General features: G+C 46.4%; 1 protein-coding gene across 13 annotated transcripts in view; it reads left to right on the top strand.

The window, feature by feature from the left end:
* Window positions 1-10,651: 10,651 nt before the first annotated feature.
* The window catches only part of LOC105468500 (KAT8 regulatory NSL complex subunit 1), a 198,877-nt gene continuing 195,434 nt past the window's right edge, over window positions 10,652-14,094 (top strand). For 6 of the 13 annotated variants that reach the window (XM_071083340.1, XM_071083337.1, XM_071083344.1 and 3 more), the window contains exons 1-2: window positions 10,652-10,699; window positions 12,230-12,363. The gene's annotated coding sequence lies outside the window, so the exon portion shown is untranslated. Of the gene's footprint in view, window positions 10,700-11,216; window positions 11,236-11,278; window positions 11,479-12,229; window positions 12,364-14,094 lie in introns of those variants that run through there. The other 7 variants (XM_071083339.1, XM_011718760.2, XM_011718741.2 and 4 more) reach the window with 5 other exon arrangements.

The following is a 14,094-nucleotide window of genomic DNA, read 5'->3' as shown; positions in this document are numbered from 1 at the left end:
TAAAATAAATTTTATTTCTATACAGTAACAATTAGGAAGCTGAAAATGAAACTAAGAAAATTCTTTTACAATATCGTTTACAAACGTACATTTAGGAATAAATTTGACCAAAGTGCTAGATCTTTTTCTTATTTATTTATCTTTTGGTTCCTAAAGACTCACGCCAAAAACAAAATAAAGCAAAATCTTAATAGTAATAAATTAATTTTGCAAAGTTGGAGGATACAAGATCAACGTACAAAAATCAGTTGTTTACTTATTTATTTTTTAAGAGACAAGGCCGCACTATGTTGCTGAGGCTAGAATGCAGTGATCATTTACAGGCACAGTTACAATGCACTATAGCCTCAAACTTATGGCCTCAAGCAATCCTCCTGACTCAGGCTCCCAAGTAGCTGAGACTGCAGGTGGTGCACCACTACACCTGGCTCAGTTCAAGTTCTATACACTAGAAATGAACAATCCAAAAATGAAATTAGTAAAACAATTCCATTTGTAATAGCCCCCCAAAAATCTTAGGAATAAATTTAATCAAGGAAGTGCAAACTACAAAACATTATTGAAAGAAATTAGGCCGGGCGCGGTGGCTCAAGCCTGTAATCCCAGCACCTTGGGAGGCCGAGACGGGCGGATCACGAGGTCAGGAGATCGAGACCATCCTGGGTAACACAGTGAAACCCCGTCTCTACTAAAAATACAAAAACTTAGCCGGGCGAGGTGGCAGGCGCCTGTAGTCCCAGCTACTCGGGAGGCTGAGGCAGGAGAATGGCGTGAACCCGGGAGGCGGAGCTTGCAGTGAGCTGAGATCCAGCCACTGCACTCCAGCCTGGGTGACAGAGCGAGACTCCGTCTCAAAAAAAAAAAAAAAAAAAAAAAAAAAAAGAAAGAAATTAAAACAAACTTAAATACATGAAAATACATTGTGTGTTCATGGATTGAAAGACTTACTACTCTTCACATAGCAATGCTTCCCAAATTGATCTACAGACTCAACACAATCTCTATCAAAATCCCAACCACCTTTTTTGCAAAAATGGACAAGCCAATTCTAAAATTCACATTAAATTGTAAGGAACGTCAAATAGACAAAACAATCTTTGAAAAATAAGAACAAAATTGGAAGACTCACACTTCCTGATTCAAAATCTAATTCAAAGTACCAGTCATTGAGCCCCTGGGCACTGGCGTAAGGATTGACACATAGATCAATGGAATAGAACTGAAAGTCCAGAAATGAGTCTCACGTTATGGTCAACTGATTTTTTTTTTCTTTTTGAGACAGGGTCTCACTCTGTCACCCAGGCTGTAGTGCAGTGATCAAGGCTCACTGCAGCCTCCGCCTCCTGATCCCCCTGCCTCAGCCTCCCAAGTCACTGTGACCACAGGCATGTGTCACCACGCCCAGCTATTTTTTTTTTTTTTTTTTTTTTAAGACAGAGTCTCTGCTCTTGTTGCCCAGGCTGGAGTGCAAAGGCACAATCTCGGCTCACCACAACCTCCGCCTCCTGGGTTCAAGCGATTCTTCTGCCTCAGCATCCCTAGTAGCTGGGATTACAGGCATGCGTCACCACACCAGGCTTATTTTGTATTTTTAGTAGAAAGAGGGTTTCTCCATGTTGGTCAGGCTGGTCTCAAACTCCCGACCTCAGGTGATCTGCCCGCCTAGGCCTCCCAAAGTGCTGGGTTACAGGCGTGACCCACCGCGCCTGGCCCGCCCAGCTAATCTTTTTAATTATTATTTTAGAAATAGAGTCTCCCTGTATTGCCCAGTCTGGTTTTGAACTCCTGGGCTCAAATGATCCTCTTGCCTTGGGCTCCCAAAGTACTGGGATTAGAGGCGTGAACCACGGTGCCCAGCCAAAGTCATCTGATTTTTAATAAATATGCCAAGACAATTCAGTGAGGGAAAGTGTAGAAAAAATCTTTTCAAACAATGGTCCTGGGACAACTAGATACCCACACACAACAGAATGAAGTTGAACCCTCACCTCATATTACCTACAAAAATTAACTCAAAACATAACAGAGCCCTTGTTCATAAAACATTTGTTAGACTGAAAAGTAGAAAATTCTTTTTTTTAAGATGGAGTCTTGCTCTGTTACTCTGTCACCAGGCTGGAGCGCAGTGGTATGATCTCAGCTCACTGCAACCTCTACCTCCCGGGTTCAAGTCATTCCCCTGCCTCAGCCTCCGGAGTAGCATGCCTGTAATCCCAGCTACAGACTGAGGAAGGTGGATCATTTGAGGTCAGGAGTTTGAGATCAGCCTGGACAACATGGTGAAACCCCATCTCTACTAAAAATACAAAAATTAGCTGGGTGTGGTGGCGCATGCCTGTAATCCCAGCTACTCGGGAGGCTGAGGCGGGAGAATCTCTTGAACCCAGGAGGTGGAGCTTGCGGTGAGCCGAGATCACACCACTGCACTCCAGCCTGGGCAACAGAGACTCTATCTCAAAAAAAAAAAAAAAAAAAAAAGGAAAGAAAGAAAAATTAGCTGGGCATGGTGACAGGCGCCTGTAATCCCAGCTACTCGGGAGATTGAGGTGGGAGGATCAGTTGAACCTGGGAAGCAGAGGTTGCAGCGAGCCGGGATCGCGCCACTGCACTCCAGCCCGGGCGACAGAGTGAGACTCCGTATCAAAAACTGAAACTAAAAATAATACACACACACATATACACATACACCTCTTTATTTCTTCAGTGAGACCTGAAGATATATATCCATAATTTGAGAACAGGATGGGCCGGTCTCGGTGGTTCATGCCTGTAATCCCAGCACTTTGGGAGGCTGAGGCAGGTGGATCACCTGAGGTCAGGAGTTTGAGACCAGCCTGACCAACATGGAGAAACCCTGTCTCTACTAAAAATACAACATTAGCCGGGCGCATGCCTGTAATCCCCGCCATTGCACTCCAGTCTGGGCAACAAGATTGAAACTCCACCTAAAAAAAAAAAAAAGAAGAAGAATAGGATGCTATGAAAAATGAACAATAAGAAAACAAGAAAAACTATCGTAAATTAGAAATATGATAGCCAAGGCTGGGTGTGGTGGCTCACACCTGTAATCTCAGTACCTTCGGAGGCTGAGACGTGTGGATCATTTGAGGCCAGGAGTTCGAGACCAGCCTGGCCAATATGGTGAAACCCTGTCTCTACTTAAAATACAAAAATAAGCCGTGTATGGTGGCCCATGCCTGTAATCCCAGCTACTCAAGAGGCTGAGGCAGGAGAATTACTTGAACCCAGGAGGCGGAGGTTGTGGTGAGCTGAGATCAAGCCACTGCATTCCAACCTGGGTGACAGTGAGAACCTGTCTAAAAAAAAAAAAAAAAAAAAAGCCAAAATTTAAAATTCAATAGAAAATTTGAAGGTTGAAGAAATCTCCTAGAATGTAGTATTTAAATTATTTCTTTTTCTTTTGAGACAAGGTCTTGCTCTGTCTCCCAAGCCACCGTGCCGTGGCACCATTCTAGCTTACTGCAAGCCTCAAACTCCTAGCCTCAAGCAATTCTCATATCTCAGCCTCCCAAAGTGCTGGATTGCAGGCATGAGCCACTGCAGCTGGCCAGAATGTAGAATTTAAAAGGTGTTGAAAAATAGAAAAAATAAGAAAATTGGAGGATTGAGGTTGGTTGAAGGCAGAGGCAGGAGAATAGCTTGAGCCCGGGAGCTTGAGTATAGTCTGGGAAACACAGAAACCCCATCTCTACCAAAAAAAAAAAAAAAAAATTTTTTTTCAACAGAGAGTCTTGCTCTGTCACCCAGGTTGGAGTGCAGTGGCATGATCTTGGCTCATTGCAACCTCCACCTCCCGGGTTCAAGCAATTCTCTTGCCTCAGCCTCCCATGTAGCTGAGATTATAGGTGTGTGCCACCACACCTGGCTAATTTTTGTATTTTTTTTGTATTTTTTTTTTTTTGAGACAGAGTCTTGCTGTATCTCCCATACTGGAGTGCAGTGGCGCGATCTTGACTCACTGCAAGCTCTACCTCCCGGGTTCACACCATTCTCCTGCCTCAGCCTCCCAAGTAGCTGGGACTACAGGCGCCCGCCACCATGCCCGGGTAATTTTTTTGTATTTTTAGTAGAGACAGGGTTTCACCGGGTTAGCCAGGATGGTCTCGATCTCCTGACCTCGTGATCCACCCGCCCTGGCCTCCCAAAGTGCTGGGATTACAGGCGTGAGCCACCATGCCTGGCCTAATTTTTGTATTTTTAGTGGAGACAGAGTTGGGGGGTGTTGGGGGAGATGGGGCATGGCAGGGAGGGGGCAGCAGGTTTCACAATGTTGGCCAGGTGTGGTGGCCAACATTGTGAAAGATCTCCTGGCTTCAGGTGATCTGCCCGCCTCAGCCTCCCAAAGTGGGATTACAGATGTGAGCTGCTGCGCCCAGCCTTTTTTTTTTTTTTTTGAGACAGTGTTGCTGTGTTGCCCAGGCTGGAGTACAGTGGCACAATCTCGGCTCACTGCAACCTCTGCCTCCTGGGTTCCAGTGATTGTCGTGCCTCAACCCCCCAAGTAGCTGGGATTACAGGTGCACACCATCATGCCTGGCTAATTGTATTTTTAGTAGAGATGGGGTTTCACCATGTTGGCCAGGCTCCTCTCAAACTTCGGGCCTCAAGCGATCCACCTGCCTCAGCCTCCCACAGTGCTGAGATTACAGGCCTGAGCCACTGCACCAAGCCCCAGCTCCAGATTGTGAGTTTCAGAGCCAGGCTAGGATTCAGACTCAGATCTGTGAGATTTCTGCTGCTCAGGCTGTTAATCAGTGACTTGTGGTCTTTTTTCTTTTAGACAGAGTTTTACTCTCATTGCCCAGGCTGGAGTGCAATGGCTTGATCTCGGCTCATTGCAACCTCCGCCTCTCAGGGTCAAATGATTCTCCTGCCTCAGCCTCCCAAGTAGCTGGGATTACAGGCACCCGCCACCATGCCCAGCTAATTTTTGTATTTTTAGTAGAGACAGGGTTTCACCATATTGGTCAGGCTGGTCTCAAACTCCTGACCTCGTGATCCGCCCACCTCGGCCTCCCAAAGTGCTGGCATTACAAGCGTGAGCCACTGCACCCAGCCTGACTCGTGGTCATCTTTTGAGATTATTTCTGATATCCCATAGACATTTCAAAAGCAAAATGTCAAAAACTACACTTGCCTCTCAAACCTTCATTCTCTCGGTGTGATAGGCACCCTCCTTCCCATCTTCCTTTGCTTCCATGGGTCACTCAAAGCTGAAGACCTGCAAGTCATCTCATGATCCTGTCCTGTATCCCATCAGCAGTCATCACGGCCTCTCAATTCTGGCTCCTAAATACCCCTTGGATTTGGCCTCTCCTCCCCGTTCCCCACTGGCATTGTTTCATTTCAGGACTTTATGGTTTCTTGCCTGGGTTTCTTCAGGACTTTATGGTTTCTTGCCTGGGTTTCTGCAGCAGCCTCCTAACTGCTCTCCTGACTCCAGTCTTGCCCTCTCTGTTCCATTTTTCATACTGCACACAGGGTGATTTTTCTAAAGTGTAAATGTGACCATATCTCTTGCAGGCTTAAAACCCCTCGAAGGTTCTTCACCCACTCAAGGGTGCAGCACACACCTCCCAGCACAGCTCTGCAAGTTGACCCCGCCCTTCTTCTCCATCAGTGGTTCTCAGTGTGTGGCCCTCTGAGCAGCAGCAGTCCGACCTGCTACATCAAGATCTCTAGGCATGGAGCTTTCGCGACTGTGTAAACAAGGCCAGTTGATTTTTTTATTTTTATTTTTGAGACAGAGTCTTGCTGTGTCACCCAGGCTGGAGCGCAGTGGCTTGATCTTGGCTTACTCAATCTCCACCTTCCAGGTTCAAATGATTCTCCCGCCTCAGCCTCTTGAGCAGCTGGGACTATAGGTGTGTGCCACCACACCCAGCTAATTTTTGCATTTTTAGTAGAAATGGGGTTTCACCACATTGGCCAGGCTAGTTTCGAACTCCTGACCTCAAGTGATCCACCCGCCTCGGCCTCCCAAAGTGCTTGGATTACAGGCGTGAGCCACCATGCCCAGCCAACAAGGCCAGTTTTTATGCACACTTAAGTTTGAGAACCACGTTGCAGTTAATCTCATCTGGTTTCCTTTCTTGAACTCCATGCTTTAGCCTCATTGAACCATTAGTTTCTGGAAAGTGGTATATTATCCCTCACCTTCTAGAATTTGTACATGCTATTCTCTGTCCTTATCCCATGGCAATGGCTTTGTCTGCTTTTATCCATATTCCCCATCTCTGTGGAAACTGGAAGGCAGGGGCACCACCTTAATCATTTTTACAACTTTAGGGTCTTGGACCTGACATACAGTAGGTGCTCAATAACTATTTTATTTCTCTCTCTCTCTTTTTTTTTTTTTTTAGAGACAGGGTCTCAGTCTGTCACCCAGGCTGGAGTGCAGTGGCTCAATCATGGCTCACTTCCCCTTCAACCTCCTGGACTCAAGCAATCCTCCTGCCTCAGCCTACCAAGTAGCTGAGACTACAGGCACTCGCCATCATGGCCAGCTAATTTTTAATTTTTTGTAGAGATGGGGTCTTGTTATGTTGTCCCAGCTGGTCTCCAAATATTGGCCTTAAGTGATCCTTCCACCTCAACCTCCCAAAGTGCTGGGATTACAGGCATGAGCCAGTGAGCCTGGACATTCAATAGCTATTTTCTTTTTTTTTTTTTTTTTTTGGTTTTTTTTTTTTTGAGACGGAGTCTGGCTCTGTCACCCAGGCTGGAGTGCAGTGGCGCGATCTCGGCTCACTGCAAGCTCCGCCTCCCGGGTTTACGCCATTCTCCTGCCTCAGCCTCCCGAGTAGCTGGGACTACAGGCGCCCACCACCGCGCCCGGCTAATTTTTTGGATTTTTTTTTTTTAGTAGAGACGGGGTTTCACCGTGTTAGCCAGGATGGTCTCGATCTCCTGACCTCGTGATCCGCCCGTCTCGGCCTCCCAAAGTGCTGGGATTACAGGCTTGAGCCACTGCGCCTGGCGAGAAAAAAGATTCTTAATTGATAAAGGTTTTCTTTTCTTTTTTTTTTTTTGAGACAGAGTCTTGCTCTGTCGCCCAGGCTGGAGTGCAATGGCAGGTTCTCCACTCACTGCAACCTCCGCCTCCCGGGTTCAAGCGATTCTTCTGCCTCAGCCTCCTGAGCAGCTGGGATTATAGGTGTGCCCCACCACGCCTGGCTAATTTTTTAGTAGAGACGGGGTTTCTCCGTGTTGGTCATGCTGGTCTTGAACTCCTGACCTCGTGATCCACCCGCCTTGGCCTCTCAAAGTGCTAGGATTATAGGAGTGAGCCATTGTGCCTGGCCAAAGGTTTTCTTTTTATAATTTGTTTCCCTTCTTGGGAATCAATGATACTCCATCCTGGGCTTCTTTTCCTCATCATCTTAGATCTTCAATATACCTCAACCTTTCTCTTTTTTTTTTTTTTTTTGAGACAGTCTCACTCCATCACCCAGGCTGGAGGGCAGTGGTGCAGTCTCAACTCACTGCAACCTTCACCTCCCAGGCTCAAGCGATTCTTGTGCCTCAGCCTCCCTGGTAGCTGAGATTACAGTAGCCAGCCCCCAGGCCTGGCTAATTTTTAATTTTGTTGTAGAGACGGAGTTTTGCCATGTTGCGCAGGCTGGTCTCGAACTCCTGGCCTCAAGTGATCCGCCTGCCTCAGCCTGCCAAAGTGGTGGGATTACAGGCATAAGCCCGTCCTTTTCTCTTTTTTTCTTTGAAGAAAGACAAGATGTACGTATCTTCCTTCCAATTCTCACTCATGTTCCCTTGTTTTTTGTGTCCCAGGGATGTCAGACACGTGTAGGCAGGATTGAGAAGTGGAGTGTTTGGAGTTTGCTGAAGGGAAGAGAGAGATGGGGATGAGGGGTAAAGGCAGAGTCACAGCCCATGTGCGGAGGATGGGAAGGATGATTTCTTCAGGGCAGAGTTTCTTTTTTCTTTCTTCTTTTTTTTCTTTAATTTTTAAAATTCTCTCCTTCCCCGGTTTTTATTGTTGTTGTTGTTTATTTAGGTCTCCACCTATCACCCACACTGGAGCGCAGTGCTGCAATCATAGCTCACTACAGCCTCGAATTCCGAGGCTCAAACCATCTTCCTGCCGCAGCCTAGGATAGGGTTCCTTAACCTGAGGTCCACAGACTAGGAAACCTGTGAACTTGGAATAGAAAAAATAACCTGCCTTTATTTTTGTGAAAGTTCAACAGGAAATTGACATTTCCTTCATTTATGAATGAAAACAACAAACCACAGTAGTAACAGCAGTACCTGTGACATTGTCATGAACAGAAATCACAGGTATTTTGTTTTTGTTTTTCTTTTTTTGAGATGGAGTCTCGATCTGTCCCCCAGGCTGGAGTGCAGTGGTGCCATCTCGGCTCATTGCAAGCTCCGCCTCCCGGGTTCACGCCATTCTCCTGCCCCAGCCTCCTCGGGTAGCTGGGACTACAGGCGCCCACCAACACACCTGGCTAATTTTTTGTATTTTTAGTAGAGACGGGGTTTCACCGTGTTAGCCAGGATGGTCTCCATCTCGTGACCTCGTGATCCACCCTCCTCGGCCTCCCAAAGTGCTGGGATTACAGGAGTGAGCCACCGTGCCCAGCCCATCACAGGTATTTTCATATACTACAGTTGATCACTTCTCAGCCTATTGTCTAAGATCAATGCACATTATAGTTGTTGCAGGCATCATAAAATAATACTTATGCTTATTTATGACCTCAGAATTATGGTGGTCATTAGGCCTGCCATTAGATTATCTAATACATTAATAAAAAGTATATATATCGCTATATTACACTTATAAAAATATTTTGAAAACCATATTTTAGTATAGTTGGTTTTCTTTCAATTTCTGTGTATGTTTGTTATATTTCTTTTTTTCTTTCTTTTTTTTTTTGAGTCGGAGTCTCGCTCTGTGCTCCAGGCTGGAGTGCAGTGGCCTGATCTCAGCTCACTGGAACCTCTGACTCCCTCGTTCAAGCAATTCTCTTGCTTCAGCCTCCCGAGTAGCTGGGATTACAGACATGCACCACCATGCCTGTGGTTTCACCATGTTGGCCAGGATGGTCTTGATCTCCTGACCTTGTGATCTGCCTGCCTTGGCCTCCCAAAATGCTGGGGTTACAGGCGTGAGCCACCATGCCCGGCCTTGGCTTTCATTTTTGTTGTCCCATGGTTACCAGAGCCTAAAGAGGTAAGCCCTATGAGGCTCTCATAGTTTTTATTTTTTATTTTTTTGAAACAGGGTCTTGCTCTGTTGTCCAGGCTGGAGTGCAGTGGCGTGATCTTGGCTCACTGCAGCCTCCACCTCCCAGTTCAAGCAATTCTCCCACTTCAGCCTTCCCAGTAGCTGGGATTACAGAGGTGTGCCACTACACTTGGCTAATTTTTTTTGCATTTCTATTAGAGATGGGGTTTCACCATGCTGCCCAGGCTGGTCTGGAACTCCTGACCTCAGGTGATCCACCTGCCTTGGCCTCCCAAAGTGCTGTGATTACAAACATGAGCCACCGCGCCCGTCCTCTCTCATAGTTTTATTGTTCTATTTTCCACAGACCCTTCCTTCCTTAATTTTCATGCCTCTTTAATATTCTGTTTCTTTTACCTCACTGACCTTCTTTTTCGTTCTCCTACCTTTTACCGTGGGTGTCTTATTACCCTGCTTAGGGAGTTTAGCATGTCACAGACCACTATCTTCAGGCAGAGGACCCCACATAGTCTCTAGTCCTGATTGTCTACCCTCTCTCAAGTTCTGTAACTTCAGTTGCCTCTAGGACACCTTCACTGGGTTTTATAAAACCCTGTTACCTGGAACTGAATATATTAAAAGCTAAGATTCCTCCCCAAATCTGCATGTTGTGCCAATTTTCCTGGCCAACTATCTTATCTGTCCCCTGGTTTTGGGACCTTATTTAAACCTTTAAATCAATTTTTAAAAAATTGGAATCTTGATGAATGGTGCAAAAATCAATGGATACAAAGGATACGCCGAGATATGTAAGTCTTCCGCCCACTGGTTCCCTAGGCACTCAGTTCCCCTCCCAGGAGGTAACCACTGTTGCCAGCTCTTAAGAGTGATTTTTGATTCCTTCTTCTGCCGGCTCTATCTCAAGTCCTTCCCTGTCTGTGAGATGTGTGCCCTTTCCTTTCCAGGCCCTAGTGAACTGATATCTGGTTGAATTTATATATAAATATTTATATGTGTATATTTTCTATACATATATAACATCTCTCCCTATGGCCTTCCGGCCTGGAGTTTTCATCACGTCGCTTCCTGGATGAAGGAACCTCGAGGGGTGAGGGGCAGGGGTTGGGGGTGATGGAGAAGAGAACCTAAAGGGGACTTAGGTAGGGGGTTCAGAGTGGCCAACTGGCGTGACGCTCTGGCAGGATTCCTATTCCTATTCCTCCCACCTCAGGCCCGCTTCTAGTCCTCTCATCTAAAAGCCTCTCGTTTCCAAGGGCCGAGACAGAGACAGAGACAGCGAGATACACAGAGACAGAGACGCCGAGGCACCAGCATCCCTCTCCCCCTTCGGTCCCGCCCCATCTCTCTGACGGACACTATCGCTCAGCCAATGGCGCTCACGATATGCCCCTGAAGGGCCAATGAACGCCAGAGGAGGGCGGAAGATTCCCCGCCCCCACTTCTAGGCTTGGTTGAACCGTGCAGGTAGGTCCGGGGCTGGGGGAGCTGTCTTTGGCACTGGTGCCCCTGGGGGTGGGGGCACGAGTGGACAGGGGTGATGGTGAGGTAGAGGCGGCGGCCCCGACACGACGAGCTCGAGGGAGCGGCCCGGCTGGGAGGCGGGGGGCCGCGGGGCCCGGGGAGCGGGCGCCGCCGAGGGCCCTGGAAGCGGCGGGGCTCGGGGAGAGGGACGCGTGTGTGGGGCACGGGGACCCCCGCCCAGCGCCCACTCGTAGGCCTGGGCCGCAGGCTGCCGACCGAGTGGCCGGGGGGCCTGGCTGCCCCGGGGGCGGGCCGGGGCCGCGGCCGGGGGCGCGGAGCGGAGCTCGGGGCGCCAGGCCGAGCCGAGGTGGGACGGACCGACGCGGAGAGGAAGGGAAGCCGCATCCCGCGGGCCGCCCCTCCTGAAGCGAGCCGGGCAACGGCCGCGGGCGCCCCTGCCCTGAGCCCACCCCGCGCTCTCCCCTCCCTAACAATGGGAATGGGGCAGAAGGAGGCGCCCCACTGCGGAGGGGTGAGGGGTAGGTTTGGGACTGGGGTCCGCGGTGGGGGGAGGTGCGATCTCGGGCTCTCGCCTCTCCGCTCCCTCTGGCTCTGGAGTTGGGGGCCCTGGTGGGGCTTTGAAGCCTGCCTGAGACTTGGGTCAGGAGTCAAACTGCCGCCCCCCGCTCCTCCCCCAAAATCCGGTGAGCGGTAAGGAAAGTGATGCCAAGTCTTCGAAGCCTCAGTGACAAACGCATAGCAAGAACACATCCACTCCAGAGGTGTTTATTTTTTATTTTTATTTAAATAAGGGTACTTTTCGACATTTGTTTTTAACGAAGTGGGTGCTGTTATTTTTGTCCCTACGCGGGCAAGCCTCCATTTTAAGCGAAGCAGTAACTGGTTAAGCTGGAATTGTATTCAGGCCCAGGACTTGAACGAGGATCCTACTAGAGGTCATTTAGTCCATCCTCCAGCCTCCAGGCAAATTTACCTTCCTCCTACCCTCAAAATTAAGTTGCTCGGTCTGCTTTTAACGATCTCTGGGGAAGAAGGGTATTTTATTTGTTTCTAGTACTTCAGTCAAGAATAGGTTTTACTTTTCATGTGGAATTGACTCTGAAACTTAAGCATAATCTTGGGACAGTCGGGATGATTAGAGAGGTTTTACTTTACTAAATATAATTAAATGTAGCAAGGGTCTTTTTTTAGATGGTTAGTTAACAAATCACGTTTAGTGTTTATGAGGTACCCTGGAAACTTTATTCTCTCTGGGATTTTGGCTGTTTGATAAGCAATTTTACATTATCTAAAGTAAGTGTTACATATTTATTTCTCTTTTTATATAACGTATGTTTCTACACATATGTACGGAGACACACACACATTTGCCGTTTTCTAAAGGGGACTGTATTTTCTATACTTTTTTAGTGCGATGAGGCAAATAGTACTTCAAAATCCCTGCCCATGTAGCTTAAACTATTTGCATTTTCTTGATTATTTTTTAGTCTAAATGAAAATCCTCTCTTTCAGATACCTTATCGAAACAAAAGATTTTCCTACCTGCTCATACTTGGTAACCGAGGGAATTACTAAGACTTCTTGCTCATTTCTGAGTATTGTCTTTATATCCTGACACTATGAATGCTATTTGGATGCCTCTTAAGGTAAGATGTGTTATTTTTTCATTACCAGCCTCATTTTATTCATTTTTCTTTAGAACTTTGTAATGCTTGTAATTCTTGAATTTGCTATTCTTCAGTTCCTTTACCTGCCATTTCTCTTGCCTCTTGTGTTTGCTTCCTAGGGTTGATTGGCTGTACCTTAGTTTGCATTGCTACTGTTCTTTGATTATCGGTGTGAAGGTTTTAATGAAGTTCTCAAATTAACTTCCATTATAATGAAAGGCAGTGATCTTTTTAACTTTAAATTATGGCAACTTACATAGTTATAAAATTCTGTTCCAATTTTAGGATAGGTTGGCAATTCAGACATCTAGGTCCACTTTTCAAACAGGTACTTTAGAGTCATAGGTACTAGGGTGTGTCCCACTCTTGCAAATCAGTAGCTGATTCATGTGTTACAAAAGATGTGTCATTAACCATTTGTTTACTCTGAAACTGCATATAGTAGATTAGAACATTCTAAGACCTGCTGGTTTACACGTATGACTTTTTCAGAGTCCTCCTGCTGCACCCCAGTCCTTTGCGTGACATTTCACACTGTTTTTCTCAACAGGTAGCACTTATGCCAAGTTTATTTCACAGGGTAAACCTCATTTGGACAGTGTGGACAGATGACCTTTAGATGAAAAAGCTCCCATTGATGTGGTGGTTCTCCAGTCTCTTTGGCTTCTCTCATCTTTTATACATAGATGGCCAAAGAACCCTCCATTAGGACTAGGCAAAGGGCAGAGCTTAAGACTGAAATGGGTGGCTTCTTTGATTTTCTTGTGACTAAAAATACATTTAAAAAAATTAAATATTTTTAAATTTTACAAACAAAAACCAAAAAAGACATAAGGAGGGTATGGGAGGAAGGACAGAGAAGGATAAGCAGTCTTGGAAACCCTCCACCAGCTTCGCCTTCCTTCAGAGTTGGATACTAGCTTAGTTAAGATTGTTGTGTGCTAATCTGTTCTGTAGACTTCCAGATTAATGCAGAGGAGAAATCGGACAATAATGCAGTCTGCGTAACCTAAATATCTGGACTTGTGGGAAATCTTAGGTCATGTAGACTGAGTTCTCATCTTCATTTACGTTTCAGCTGCTATTGCTGGATAATGAGTGCTTATATTAATATACAGGAAGCCAAAGTGACACAGTTTTTCCAGCATTCTCCCTGTAGAGTTGGAGGGGTTGCATGGGGAATGCAACCAGAAGTTCTGAACCCGTCAAGAATCGGAGGACCCGTGTAAGAGTGTTTCGACTTAGCAAGTGTTGAGCACCAGGACCTGCTGGCCTCTGTCCTTTTTAGGAAGCAGGCAAGGGGATTGAGATGAATATATTGGATTTCGTTTTATAGTTTCCTAGGTTTTAACGAATGTATTTGGTACACAAAGCCCTACTTTTAAAGATATTTCCAATGTTTAAGGTTTTACCTCTAAATGTCTCTGAACCTGGGTTACCATACAGTAACCTCAGAAGTTCTACCAGAGGTCTCTGGCATGGCAGGAATAGAGAAAGGAAATCAGCTCCATACTGTGAGTTACCACCTGTTACTACTTGAGAATGTAATTACGTGGCTGCCTTAGTTTTGTGTTCCTTACCAATCCTTTGCTCAGTGCGAAACATCTAAGTGTAAACCAATTTTTTTGGGGTAATGTTTTCTTATTTTTATTATTTAGAAATCTTAAAAATTACAGTGTTCGTCTGGTCAGAAAAAAAGGTACTTTTTGC

The sequence above is a fragment of the Macaca nemestrina genome, chromosome 17 (genome assembly GCF_043159975.1).
Source record: "Macaca nemestrina isolate mMacNem1 chromosome 17, mMacNem.hap1, whole genome shotgun sequence".
Lineage (NCBI taxonomy): Eukaryota > Metazoa > Chordata > Mammalia > Primates > Cercopithecidae > Macaca > Macaca nemestrina.
This window is presented reverse-complemented; position numbering and strand designations above follow the sequence as displayed.